Below are 11,737 nucleotides of genomic sequence, written 5' to 3'. Positions count from 1 at the left end.
TGAAAACAATGAATACATTTATGTCACACAAAATGTCTGGCTGAAATGTTTGAGTTTATTTTGTTACATGGTCAGCAGTTTTTGTGATGTGTGCCTGAGCAAACGTGGCCCAGCAGGAAGACCACTTCTGCTTCAGCACAGCACGGCGGATGTATCGTGAAAACTGGTCTCATGATTGAGACATTTCATCTGAGTGTAAAGATACCAAAGCAAAGGCTCTCACATATTGTTTTTGTGTCATTTAAGCAGGATCACGTGCCTCCTCCAAAGCGTCTCCACATGTGGATGTTAGCCAGCTACATTGGAGCTGGTGCGATGTTTAAGTCTGGTTTCATGAGAGTTACCGTCAAAGTAGATGGACTTCTTTATTTCCGCGTTTTAGAATAGACAATATTCACAGTTATCTGAATGCAAGTGTTCCATCTTATCACTTGCCTTCGGTGGCAGCTGGAATGAAATGCTCTACAATCTCCAGGAGAACCACACTGTAATTTCATTACTGTTCAGGTGGGACATACAATTCTATATGGTACAAATATTTAAGAATAAATTGTTGAAAAATGATGTCATGGCCAAGTAACTTGTCTTTTTTAGGAAATGTTTTTTTTTGTAAATGAATAAATTGTCATATGAAAAAAGGGTTATTTGGTGCAGAGTGACGACATTGGATCAGTTCAGTCTCTGCGTATCAGTGGTTTAATGTTTAAATTATTTGGATCAAGGCAACGAGTTAAGGTTTGGTCCAGTGACATGATGTGAGTTCCATCAACATAAAAGAATCAGATCATATCATATGAATCCATTTAGTTTCTCTAAAGCCAACAATTTCAGATGCGAAAACTGAACATCATTTTAAGGTTGTTTTTTTTTCTATTAGTGTAAGCAAGGCTTGCTCTTGATATCTTGGTGCTACATGTATAAAAAATTGTGCTATGAACATTTAAACTGGAGAAGTGGAGAGAAAATAATTCAGCAGACGCATTTGATTTTCAAAAAAGCAGGTCCCCAGTGGCCACACCAAGCACTTGGCTCATGGTGGTTTTGTGTGAACTTTGAATTTAATATTCACTCACAGGGCTTGTTTGCGCTGTTCTCCCTTAATATTTAAGACTGTTCTTCAAAAGGCTAAAGTTACTGAGCTCTGCTGGCACTGCTTTTTCTATTTACATATCCATGATCATCCAGGACAGTGACACATCCTCAGACAAGCACTGAATAAGGTGTAAATGGAAAGGCACATTTCCTTCGACTCCAGCCAGACTCAGATCTATAGTGGAAGCCCTCAGTTTCCTCAGGTATAAAGCTCATGAAGGTCTCACTTTTAGTGGCCACAAATGCCACAGGAGATTCTCAAGCGACTCAGCCATCTGGGAAAATAGTGAGCGGTCAATTTGAAGACACTAAGGTTTCGCTCCTGAAGCCTTGCCTCTCTTTTATTGATACACGAGTATAAAAGAAAGACCCTCTGGATTTGGTTCCGGCTCTGTTTACGCCGTCTCATGAGGACTGATGAGTTATCAGCAGCAGCTAATAAAGGAAGCGCTTCAGTGTTGCCTCTGACACCAGCGGGAGAGATATTTAGCTAATAGGGGCTTTATTTCCCAAATGATGTTTGCCAGTCATCAACCTGGTATGAAAGAATAGATGAAAAATACAGCAAAGTTTCGTCCAACAGCTGCTTCATTATGGATACATCTGAGGCCAACTCTGGAGAACCTGTTTATACCACAGTCAAGTGCTTTGGCTCTGAGGCACCACCTGTTCAGCAGCAAAACTTTTGAAAGTTTCCTCATGATAGATGAAATAATGGCTCAACCTTTGAAGTCTCAGATGAGTCTCCATAAATGTGGGCTTGATTTGTACGTGCCGGCACACGGTGTGTGAGTTTGTGAGTTCCATTTGGGTTTAATTGGTTGTCCTGGATGGTTTCAGTTCCATCTGATGCTCACAGATGAAGAGATGGCTCCGGAGTACACATAATTTTGTGTCAGTGGTTTGTTATTAACCGTGACAGTGTAGTGAGATGCAGAGATTTGGGCTTTTACTTTTTGGTGATGTCCTTCAATCTTGTTCAAATTCAATGGAGATCATGCCAGTACGACATGTGATTCTACTGGCACTGTGGGATCATGGTCCACCTCTTCGCCCCTGGTCATGCCAACATTTCTAAGTACAATAAAAACCTCTGAAACATTGAGAAAGTATGTTATTTTTTAGTACAATTGATTACTAACCTTGTGGTAATGTGGTAATGGGCTTGGATACATTCCTCAGTTTCACTTTCTGCTCTTGATAAAAGAGGTTATCATTATTTTTTTTAAGATATATCGTTTATTTGTTGACATTTCAACCTGTATTTACAGATAGTAGAAAAATGTTAGGAATTATACTGTAAATGGCTTATTGTACTAGCAGTAACAAAAAGTGACCTTGGAGTTGCCATTAGAAAATTGTCTGACGTGTCTGTTCTGCCCTCGCTGCACCTGAACATTGTGGTGATGGCTGATGGTGAAGATGGTGACAGTCATATGCACATAAGTGCTGTGTCAGACAGGCCTCTCATCCTGAGGAAACCAGTTTACCATCAGTAGCGCTACAGCATAGGTGTTTCTGCCGCTATATTGTTCTGAGGTGCTACAGATACAGCGCAGTACAACATATCACCGTGCCACCTTCCCCCGATCCTCTCTTTCTTTTATGTGAATACCGTAATTTTGAGTGACTGTGGCGTCTCTGCAAAAGTCCACTTCATAAAAGCTGGTACTTGAGGCCTTCGGAGTGAAAACGTCCAAAAGTTTTGGAGAACGGCGATGTCACACCAGGAAAAAGTTACACCAAATATCGTTTACAAATAACTATGAACAATATTTGAACTCAACCTTTATTTTCCCAAACCAAATTTTGTGAGGTGAAGTGGTCGACCCTTAACAGATCTGCTCAAAAACACTTGAGCACCTCCCAACATTGGCCACTCTCCAATGTCTCGGTCAATTCCCTGACAGCTTCACCTTGTGGTGGGTCCACTGCCTTGCTTGCCATGTTGTGGTATGCACATGCCTTCTTCCCCCTTTTTTTGGACAGTTGGTGACAGTGCCACAAAGAAGACATGACATCAAGTTGCTTTCATCACTTTCAATGTTTTTTGGGGGCTATATATAACAACCTTGTGTCGAACAAGTACATTTTTAAAAATTGGCGGTAAAAAAATAACGTGGATGAGGCCGCAATCCGTCACCCCTTGGTGCTACCTCTTGCATAGGTTCATCTCTTGTGGAGCTTCTCACATCTCTCATTAATCTGGTTATAAGTAATATCATACAAATATTTGAAGCCCTGAAAACTGCCTTAGGTTCCATGCTGCATGTGGAAATCTCAGATTGACACCATGGTTGATGGCACTCATGCATGGAGCCAAAAAAGGACTTAGAAAGGGTTGCCTATAGCATTGTTAGATTACGATCAATGATAATAATAAATCACACATGACTGGGTCTATTAGGGCATAGACTGTGATTTAGGAAGTGATGGAGAAGGTTCCAATATTTACCCTGGATGTTTGCTGGTGTCTCAGGATTAGGATGGTTTACGTGATCAGTCTTTCATCCCTTGATTCTCTCTGCTCCCTCCAGTGATTTCATATTCGCCTCTACATAACTCGCCATGACGGTTGGTGCGCCGTGATTCACGTTGAGATGGTATTGATCCTCCCTGTGGTCATCACAGCGTATCACAGAGTGGTTAAATGAAGTGTTGGGCTCAGCCTGGAGGCGACAGTAGCTCATCAGTTCTCACCGCCGAGGGGGTCATAGAGGTGAAGCCACCCAATTCACCGCGGGGTCAGAAACGTTTGGATTGCTGCGTGAGGAATGTGTTCAGCGGTGATGTCAAAGTGAGACCACCAAGTTGTTTATGAGAGTATTGATTCGTCGCAGGTTAGTCTATCGCCTTGGTTGAGTGATTTACAAGTCACAAAACATTAGTCCTGCACCAGGTGAGGATGGCAAGTTATGCAACACCTCCTGTAACTCTGCTTTCATGAGATATTTCACTAAAGATCAGCCTCCGTCCTCTGAGCCTGAAGAAATGGGGTGATTCAAAAAGGCTGTGACTAGAATAGTTTAGGTCATGGATGATTGCTTCTAGGTCGTCAAGATTTATGTCTTTATTTTTGTGTTGATATCAAGCAAAATCACTGGTGTATCACTGTTTTTGTAGATGTCTTCAACCCGATCGGTTCCTCTAGTTGTGACTGCTGATGTTTGCTGCCATCTTGCTGTCCCTAACGGACCATACAGCCAGTTCAAGCATCATTGCTGATCCATTTTATTTTGCCAACTCGTGTAGTTCCTCGAACTGTGAAATACCACTGTCAAATTTCCTCTAAATTAATTTTGAAATCTGCTCCTCTCCAGGTGAAAATGAAAAGCAAACATTATTTTACAATCTATAATAATATACACTCTATCTAATACAAATATTCTTTTGAAGCCTTTTAAAATTATTCATGTTTTCAGAAATCCGTATTGGACCTTGAAAAGATAGATAAAGTAAAAATAAAATAAAATAATCCTGCGATCAGACATATTTAATGAAGCAGCGCTGCTCCTCATTTTTTCATCAGTGAATTCACTCGTCCATTCCTCATGTAAAACCGCCTCAGCTGGTGAACATTAAATATTCATTAACTTAAACAGCCAGCTATGGCTCACTCTGGTCAGTGAGCTGCCACGAAAACCGTTCACAGCAATGTTAACCCTACGAGTTTCCTCTCATCGTATTATCTTTAGATGGTTAGATGACTTTTTTTCTGTGTTCCATTTGGTGTACAAATCAATCTTATCAAAGCTGCTTCTGTCATTTGAAACACAAATTATCAACCGTGAACCGGGATTTAGTTGAGCTGTTCCACGATTTGCTGAAGGGTACTGGATATAATAGATAGTCTCGTGAGTTGATGCAACATCGGGTTGGAAATCCTAAAGGAGTTAACATGTTTGCATATGGAATAGCTGTTAGACACTTTAAGCCTTTTATGCCCAGTGATGACCTATCTTTTTTTTGTCTGAATCCTGGTTTCCCTTTACACTGTCACCTTGTCTGCAGACAATTCAGAATGGAGGCTCATGAGTGGACTCTTTCCCAAAAACTAGCGCATACATGAGTTGGATGCTTTTCTAAGTCTTGAAGAAGAAAGTGAAGCTTCAAGTTGTTTCGTATGATTTTCGTTCCACTGCTTCAGTACTACATCGCCAGAGATCTTTCCTTAAACATGATGAATGTCCTCACTTCCGTAATTTCAAAAAAGCAACTTCAGACTGGTAGCTGGCTTTATTTTGGTATCGAAAGCCATTTTATTATGTTTAGTGCCCACAAAAACCCAATTCAATTTTTCAATTTTCATTGAAATCTCGTCTCCTTAAACAGCCGTCTGTAGTTCCCTCAGTGAACATCAACAAAATGACTGGAAGCAGTTCAGTTCCGTCTCAGAATTATTTGTATGAGTGTGAAGCGAGAAGATGACATGAGTGTCACTGAAGTGAAATCAATCCTAAAAAAGAAGCTTTACAGTTGTCAAAAATGCTGACTGTGCATTGCTTGAAAAGAAGAAAAGCACCGTGATAACTGTAAAAATTGAATAGATAAATAATCCCCCTTTTCCTGGTTTCACTCAGGGATCCACCACCAGATGGATTACCCGAGTCAAGGAGAGTTTGGGGGGGATAAAGTGGCAAAAATAATTCAGATAAATAGTAAGGCTTAAGAGCTTCATGGATGAATAAAAGGAAGGCCTGGTTCTTGGCGGCAGATCTGTTCTAAAATATTTGTCTTTCGCTAGAAAGAAAGGATTCAATGATTCACGGTCATTGCAGTCATAAAAGGATGAGTTAGTGTCTGTATTGGCCGAGGAGAGGAACTGCTTCACTCTTGGGATTCAGGACTGCAGGTAAACTCCTGCCATATCCGCACTGCAGGACCATTTCATCATTGAGTGACACCTGCAGCGTCGACTGTCAACTATAACTGTTTTGTTGAAATAGCATTTTCTCTGCAGGCAGGAATATGATGGTTATGGACGGCTCATGCAGAGGAAGTCTACTTAGAAGTGCGAATATTATATTTGTATATACTGAAGTAGATAACCTAACATGCAACAACTGACTAATGGATCTTTTAAAGCCTTCAATTCTTCCTCTCAGCTGAATAAGATTCCAGTTTTGTTGTCAACAAGTGTATTAAATGCTCTAATCCTGCAGAGGAAACTGAAACGCCACATTTAGATCACTAGTTTGTCATGAATAACAGTTTAAATTGTGTGGATCTAAACTGATGCTTCACTGTCTTCAGTGAACTGCAACAAACACACACGATGAGGGTTCACCTGCAGAGTCACACTCCATTTATTCAGACAAAGGCAGCCTCTGCCAACGTTTCGAAGGTCGCCAGCTATTATCTGAAACAGTTATTTCATAAAAAATAATAACAAATAATTATAAAACAATATTAATAATCCATGCAAACGTATCTGTTTACAGAAAACATCGCGTTCACACCGACCCGTTTATGTTGCCATTCTGTTATGTTGTCATTCCAAAACTGTAGGTGGCAGTACAACTAGAAGCTGTGATCAGCAAACATCTCTGCTCCTCCATATACACTGGGAGTCAACTAAATGCAGGGAGATGTTCAAATGCACAACCTCTGAAAACACATTTACAACTTAGAAATATAGTTTCAAACTCAAACTTTGTTCCAAGAGTTTCTAAATTTGTTTCAAAGGTTTGTAAATGTGTTTTGCACTTCTCAGCCACTGTACAATGTTTATCTATTGCAGTCTGCCAAACATTGTGTTCCAAAGTTCTTAGTAAAATAATACCTTTCAAATATGATGTTGACTCTGTGCCTGTCGATGCAATTTTGATTTGTGCCTCTCCCACCACAACAACACGGTCTAGCCTCTTGTTTAATGAGTGAGCCCACAGTATAATCCACAGTTTGTTTTGTGAGTCGTGAACCTCATGTTAAAATACTCATTTGCATTATTTGGAGTTGTTAATAATGTATCATATTGACATTCAAAATCTAGATGTTTACTTCATTAAGCACCAGAAAAACAGATAAAATATCCACCGACAAATGGAATGTCGCTGTCGATGGCTTTAATATATTTGCACATCAACTTATTTTGACATATATCTGGTTGTTGAAACCGATGCAGGTCTTCCTTTGAATGAACTTGAATGAACCTCAGCTTGTGTTCATGAAACCTGTGGTCGTGTTTGACCAGGAGCACAAGCTTGGGCGGTTTCTTGTCGAACATTTGTTCAGACTTGGCTTTCTAAAGCCACCGCATATATTTGTATTTATTTATTTTGTGTCTCTCAAAACGTTCATCAAAGCAATTCATGAGACGCTGACGTGAATTATACATCGATCTTTGGTGAGCGGATTCAGTAAAATTCATGAATAACTATTTCATTACTCTTACCATTTATGCACATTTGGTTCCTTTATCTGACAGGAAGCAGCCAGGTGGTTTGTTGTTGTGGGGGTTTAGCATTCAAGACTGCAGATGCAGCTCCTGCCATAACGGCACTGCAGGATGACTTTATCATCTCGGAGCAGCTCGTCAGTTGAAAAGAATGGATCCCTCAAGAAGGCACAAAAGAAAAAAAAAATGAAACAGATGCTTTTTCCGTTGGTGTGTGAACAATTGCTGCTGCTGCGTGTTGCCCGAAGACAAATCGTTGGGAATGAAAGGGCTGGATTTCAGAGCAAACTCCCCTGAAAAACATCTGATTTCACACCCGACACGGAATGAGAAGAACTGGTTTGCAAACACCAGTTATTCCTATTTTTTTTAGTGAAATACATGCACGTCAAATTACTCACTAGATAAGGTGGACGATGAAATTGCAAACAGAAGTCTCAGTGCAAACACATTTTTGTGCTGCGATGACTGGTCACATCCAGCAACACTTCAGCAGCCTCTGGGATTTACACAATGTTTCTGTTTGGACTTCAACACCTTCATCCAGACTGTCATGTCAAACTCCCGACGTTCTGTAAAGGGCACCATCATTGTCATGTGGAGGACAAGGCTGCAGGGTTGACAGGCTGGCTCACAACCTCCTCCTGCTCAGTGTCTGAAGTCAATCCTGTCATCGATGTCATCATCTCCAAACAGTCGTTCAGTCCTCGCAGCCCATCCTGCCACAACTGAGGGACCTGCCTGAGGAGCTGCTCCAGCAGTTCATCCATCATCCAGTCTGCGCTCCGCTGCTCCATCACTGCCAGCAAACGGCAGAAGAACAATGTCAAGTGTCAAGACTGCAGGGAACATCATCTGAGCCAGTCTGCCCTGGAGTTTGTTTACTTATCTCTTTCTTATTCCCCGAACAATACAGTGACCTGGGTTATGGTTGAAGGCTTCCAGTAGTCAGTGGCTTCTTACTGACATCTTGTGGCCAAACAGGTAAATTGACAGCACTTTTTTAAATTTAAATATGAATGATTTTACTAGAAGGGTGCCTTTAATTTTGCGGTGAAGTTCAGATATCCGATTAATATTTAATATAGTGCATTTTTCGAGCAAAGAGATGGTCAGTTTTATTCCCTGTATTTTTGCTCTTGTTGCTGGTAACCTGCAGCTGACTGCTGCTCCCAGCGAGGCCTTTCGTCTCCACTCTGAACATTATGGTGTTTCTGAATCAATAACTGCAGACAGACCTGCAGTGATTAAGCCTGCACACTTACTGAGATTCAAAAGCAAATCCAATGATATCAGTGCCAGCAGACTACTTAGTTTTTGGCTCAGCCTTTCACAGAACAGAATCGTCGCTGGCTCCAAGTCAGAGCTCATTTAGTCAATGAAGAAACTTGTCTTTATCCTCAGAGCCACTTTCCCTTTCAAGCAGCAGCTCAAATCAACCTCTAAAGTCCAATTTCACCGAGCAGAATGCCTTTTATTTTGGTGGCACAATTAGGTTCCTGTTGTAATTGGACTCATCAGGGTTGTAATGAGGGAAGATCAGCACCGCAGATGGAGAAGTGCAGGGGAAAAAAACAAAAAAAAAAGTGTTGATCTGTGGTGACTAACGCGTGATTGACGACAAGAGTGTTTGTGTGCGTGCATATATCCATTGGAATCATCCAGATTCCGCCCTAAAGATGAGCTTTGCCATGGAGACTGACTTTGCTGTTTCATGCGGAGGCAGTTCGCTGTGTTCTCCTCTCTGCCTGACTGGTTTCAGGAGCAGCTCTAGGTGATAATGAAAGCAGTGTTAATGACTCGCACGTGTACACGCGAGAACTGAGGTGTGAAACTTTGGACACTAATGATGGTGGAAACTTCGAACCGAGTGTGGATAATTATGTGTAGCTACCTAAATTATTGATGCTACACCGCTTTAATGTGCTTGAGAGGATTCATTCAATGACGTAAGAAACTTGAACTAAACTAAACCTGTGTAGTACTGCTAATACCTAAAGGTATTGCAATATATGTAACTATTTATGCTGCAAAATAGTAGATATTATATGAACTGAAGCAGAGCATTATCTTCAAACGTGACTCTTAACTCTGTCTTAGCTGTATTCTCAATTGGATATTGCCATAAGTTAAATGAATTATCACCCCGGATAGGACGTCAGTCCAGCCGACATTCCAGGTGGGGACGCAAGACGCCCTCTTCCTTCCCACTTTTTTTCGCACCCAATGTCAATAGAAAATTGGAAGTACAGTGGTACCTCGGTTCTCGACCACAATCCGTTCCAGAAGGTCGTTCGAGAAGCGAATTGTTCGAAATCTGAATCGATTTTTCCCATTACAATTCAAGGAAAAAGAAATAATTTGTTCCAAGCCTTAAAATAGTCTTTTGTAGGAGTGAATGTAGAGTGTCTGCTGCAGGTGCGCTGTTCCTCTATGTGTGTGGCCGCTGCATGTGGGAGGGGTTGCCGAGTGAGTGACGTCTCTCCAGAAGTGAAGAGGTGCCCGGTGCGTGTCCAGCTCTGAATGTGCGCTTCTGTGCAGTTTGGCTGTGACAAAGTCATAAACCAAGTCACGCTCTGTCCCAGACTCGTCTCATCCCTGTCCCAGCTCCAGCCCACAACAGGACATCAAACCCTGGAGTGAGCGCTCCAGCCTCGCAGGTGTGGAGAGCGAGCACCTCCCCTGTGACACTCTACCACGGTCCAGTGCGGAGACAGGAAAGGATTTACACCTCAATATGAAGGAAAAACAGTCAGTAAATGTAGCTAACGGGACACGTCTGCATACAGAGGCTGCGTTGTACACAATAACAAAGCGCGTTGTGGGTCAGATGATCGGTCGCGCACATTTTGTTTTTTCCGGCTTTTTTCGGGAGCATTCGAGTTCTGGATTTTCGTTCGAAATGAGAAGCAAAAAAATTCCGAAATTTTTGTTCGAATTCCGAGACATTCGAATTCCGAGACGTTTGAAAACCGAGGCACCACTGTACTACCTCATGGTAGTGATGGGTAGTCCTCCTTTTCAGAGTCCAGCAAATAAAACCACATCATTCAAAACCATGAGCGCCATCTAGTGGCCTTGAAAATGATCACCTGCAATACTGTTTCATGAGACCTCATCTACCTAGCACTAGTTCTATCGTCAACAGTGATGTTGTGAAACCTGCGGCATGAATGAAGTTAAGGTTGATGACTGTCGCGACTACTAACCAAATACATTTCTTCCCTTGAGTATGAAAAAACCATTTCACAGCAGAGACAGAGTGGAAGTACCCGCTTGCCATTGGGACACACTGCGGCCATATTATAATGGGTTGTCAAAAGAGCTGTCAATATTCATCGCGACATACCTTGGTACACTCTTCATGACAAAACGCTATCTTTACTCCGTCTCTGGCCAGACCTGCTAGTGGACCTGAAGTGTGGTTCTTTATTTGCTTCTGTTTCACTATTCAAATATTCCAACCTTGAGGTGGAAGAAAAACCTAGTGTACAAAATGAAGCCACGCTGGAGTTCGCAAAAAGAAGGCTGTAGGTCTCACTGACCATGAGAAACAAAATTCTCAGCTCTTTGGCGTCCATGTTTGAGAGAGACCAGCCACAGCCCATCTTCAAACCAACACCCCGTCCCAACAGTGAAGTATGGAGATGGCAGCAGCATGCTTTGTGTTGAGTGTGTGTGTGTGTGTGTGTGTGTGTGTGTGTGTGTGTGTGTGTGTGTGTGTGTGTGTGTGTGTGTGTGTGTTGGTTTTTGTGGTTTATGAGGACTTTTGGCCTGACTTTTCACCTACAGCACGGGGACCCAGGTGATCTACAGGGACTTACCCAAAGTCCCTGTAAATCGAGCAATGTATTCATGCTCAGGAGGCTCTAAAATACCCCCTCTCTCTTTTTTAGCCAAAGACCCTATAGGTCACTTCACCTGTTTTTTTGTGTATAATTGTGTATGTCACTGCGCCCCTGGTTACTCTTGTGGTACTGCACCTTCATACACATTTCTGATACACACGGTTGAAAATGGCGGGCCTTTTTCTGATTGGTTCATGAAAAAGTGGGCGGGCTGAGGATTTAGGGGGACGTATACACGCGCCCCTTTAACTGCCTGGAAGCACGTGACAGCTGGAGGAGACCGTCTCTCAATCAGGTAAGACCGTATTTATTGACGTTCATTAAGGCTGTCTGACCTGGCGAACACTGTGATAGCCTCTCAGGGCATTTATGACTTTTACCACAGTTCATTGAAGAAACC

The sequence above is a fragment of the Synchiropus splendidus genome, chromosome 12 (assembly GCF_027744825.2).
Source record: "Synchiropus splendidus isolate RoL2022-P1 chromosome 12, RoL_Sspl_1.0, whole genome shotgun sequence".
NCBI classification, from domain to species: Eukaryota; Metazoa; Chordata; class Actinopteri; order Syngnathiformes; family Callionymidae; genus Synchiropus; species Synchiropus splendidus.
Note: the sequence above shows the minus strand (reverse complement) of the source record.